Consider the following 3,181-nt stretch of genomic DNA (forward strand, 5'->3'; position numbering starts at 1 on the left):
ATAATAATAATAATTGACAGGAAGGCCTCTAAAAATGTATAATGGTGGCTGCATTGTATGCAATTCACATAACTGATGGATCAGTATTGAAATTTACTTTTGAATACTGAATCAATCTAAAATACAGACAAAAAAGTATTCACAGCAAATGTCCATTGTGTTAGCTTGGGGGGCTCAGATCAGGATAATGTCATAAAAATGTTTCAAGAGAGATTGAACATGGGCACATTGTCTCTCCTGTAAGGCCATGTGAATCTTTATTGTAAAGTATGTTGGCCCCCAATCATTGTTATAAAAACATGTGTGGAAAGAAGCAGCCTTATAGTCAAGCAACACAGACAAGGCACAGTAAGACCTTCATGTTGGCACCACCCATTTCACTACATTACATGTTTATTTTATTTAACCTTTATTTACAGTACATGTTATATTATTTAATTATTTCTCAGTGACTTCCTTATAGCGCAATATTTTTGTAATGCAATGATCTATGACATGTAGGCACGCATTGTAGGGTTTATAACATGTAATAATGTCAAATAAAATGCATATATCCAGGCAAACAACTGCCTGTTATCCTAGGCATGAGCGTTTTAAACAATCATGTTCTCTTTGTTGAACAGGATACTGCTTAAAATGAGATTTTAGATGCCAATATAATTTGAGAAGAGAATACATACAGTAAGCAATAGCTAACCATTTTATAAAATAAATACAATTCTCCTCAAAATCCCTGACATTACCAACAATTCTAATGTGATTCTGTACTGTATGAGCAGTGGTCTGTAGCTTTGTATTGGTTTCAATAAATACATTCAGGTGCAATATTTTGCCTGACCTTAAAAAGCTTATCGGCCATCACTGGTTTGAGACATGAAGCTGAAAGCAGTGTCCATCCAGTGATGAACTGCATGCATGGTCAGTTGTGATGTCACATGTTGGTCTTTATTAGGTCTGACAGACTTTTTATAGCATATGGCGTAAATGGGGCCATGGTCCACGCTGCCTCTGCACACCTAGACAAAAGATCTCAGCAGGGTTCTAATTGCATGTAACGTCCTTGACATTTCCTGGATATCAACTGGAATACATTTTATTACTGACGGTAAACCCATAACGTGGAAAATAGCTTCCCCTTGTGGAGATCTTACTTGCAAGAGATTCCATTAATATTTTGTAATATATTGTGTTTCATGTTCAAACATATGAGATGTTCTATGTCCTATGTAAGTAACGTTACTAATAAATATCAAACCAATACATTATCAGGGAACAAATAATTAGCAGAAATGTATTGATTTGTTTTAGACATACCATAACATGTACAGTTATAAAGGCCATCTGTCACATGGTGTATTTTTCATGGAAAATCTGTAATATATGCAAAAATGTATATAATACACACTATATTTCATCCCCCCCAAAAAATCCATATCCCTGGATACATTTTCAAGTCCTTCATCACCTGATTCCCTTTTTGTTCAAGATGGGCTGAAGTGTGCTTGGGTGTACTTTCCTGACACTATAATGTTATGTATAGAATTACATTTTGACATATTTTATGGGATATAAAATGTATTTTCTTATTTCTCGTGTTTTTTTCTTCTAGTATTACATTGTTATTGATTTTTGCATTGTTAGGTTTTGAATTTGCAAAAGAAAGGTTTTTCATTGTACTTGTGAATGTGACATTAAAACTTGAAACTGTTCAGAAAAAAAGTTGTGTGTTTTGCATAAGGGTGAAAGGCGCTTCTTTTGTGTGGGTGTTTGTGGAGACATTGCCCAACCTGATCAGATGGCTGTGTCATTGTACAGAGAGTACACCATCTAGAATCATTGTGTCTGCACTGTGTGAGAGTGCTCATTGCCCATCCAGCCACACTGGCTCAATTCCCTGTCCAATTTAGGTCTCCCTCAAACCAGATGTCTGCTGAGCCTGATTCAAGTCCCAGTAGTTGTTCCAATGGTCTCTCTCTCTCTCTCTCTCTCTCTCTCTCTCTCTCTCTCTCTCTCTCTCTCTCTCTCTCTCTCTCTCTCTCTCTCTCTCTCTCTCTCTCTCTCTCTCTCTCTCTCTCTCTCTCTCTCTCACACACACACAATTGGTGGACCCAATTTCAATATATTTTATTTAGCCTATATTTAACCAAGAGCACACATTTTCTTTTGTTTGATTTAAAAAACAACATGTAAAAACTAAAACTGCAAGAAGTAGAGAATATGTCATTTGTTTATTGAGTTCACTCAATTTAAATTTCCCACAGAAAAGTCTTAGCCTGTAGTAACAACTAACAGCCTTGGAGGGGTAGTATATATCTGCTTTTGATCCAGAGACAGAGAGGAGGAACTTTAGCCTCTTCTTTCTCTCAATTCAATGGGCTTTATTGGCATGGGAAACATATGTTTACATTGCCAAAGCAAGTGAAATAGATAATAAACGAAAGTTAAATAAACAATAGAAAATGAACAGTAAACATTGCACTCACAAAAGTTCCAAAGGAATAGAGACATTTCAAGTGAGTGTCTGTATCTCTCTCTCAATTACGGGAAAGGGGGGATACCTAGTACAAAGGCTTTCAACTGAAATGTGTCTTCCGCGCTAACCAAGGTTGCCAGCCAGCGGGGGGCTGCCATAATCGACATCCACCGCGCACAGGAACAGTGGCCTTGTTCAGGGGCAGAACGACAGATTTTTACCTTGTCAGCTCGGGAATTCGATTCTGCAACCTTTCGGTTACTGGCCCAACGCTCTAACCTCTATGTGTTTACAGTATTCCAGATCTGTGACAACTTGGCACTGACAAGACTTGAAGATGTGTGCAACAAGAGGTCTGCAACAAAAATAATTCTAAAAAATATCCCAGAAGTCTCCATAAATGTCCAAAGTTAGCCTATGATGGAAAAGTAATTGAGAGCTGAAAATATCGTAAACAAATATGACAACATAACATAAATGGGGTTTGATTTGTTACAATATATTCACGAACCAGGTCGCAATTGTAAACGAGAACTTGTTCTCAACTTGCCTACCTGGTTAAATAAAGGTGAAATATATATATTTTTAAACACAATTTATTTGTCTATATTATTCGTAAGTTTAGCCAAACTCCACCTGGAGCGTCATTTGGGTCCGCCTCCCTGCTCTTCCAGCAGGAGCTTCACCACGCCCCTTTTCCATGAATAG

Source organism: Oncorhynchus gorbuscha, linkage group LG25 (assembly GCF_021184085.1).
Source record: "Oncorhynchus gorbuscha isolate QuinsamMale2020 ecotype Even-year linkage group LG25, OgorEven_v1.0, whole genome shotgun sequence".
NCBI classification, from domain to species: domain Eukaryota; kingdom Metazoa; phylum Chordata; class Actinopteri; order Salmoniformes; family Salmonidae; genus Oncorhynchus; species Oncorhynchus gorbuscha.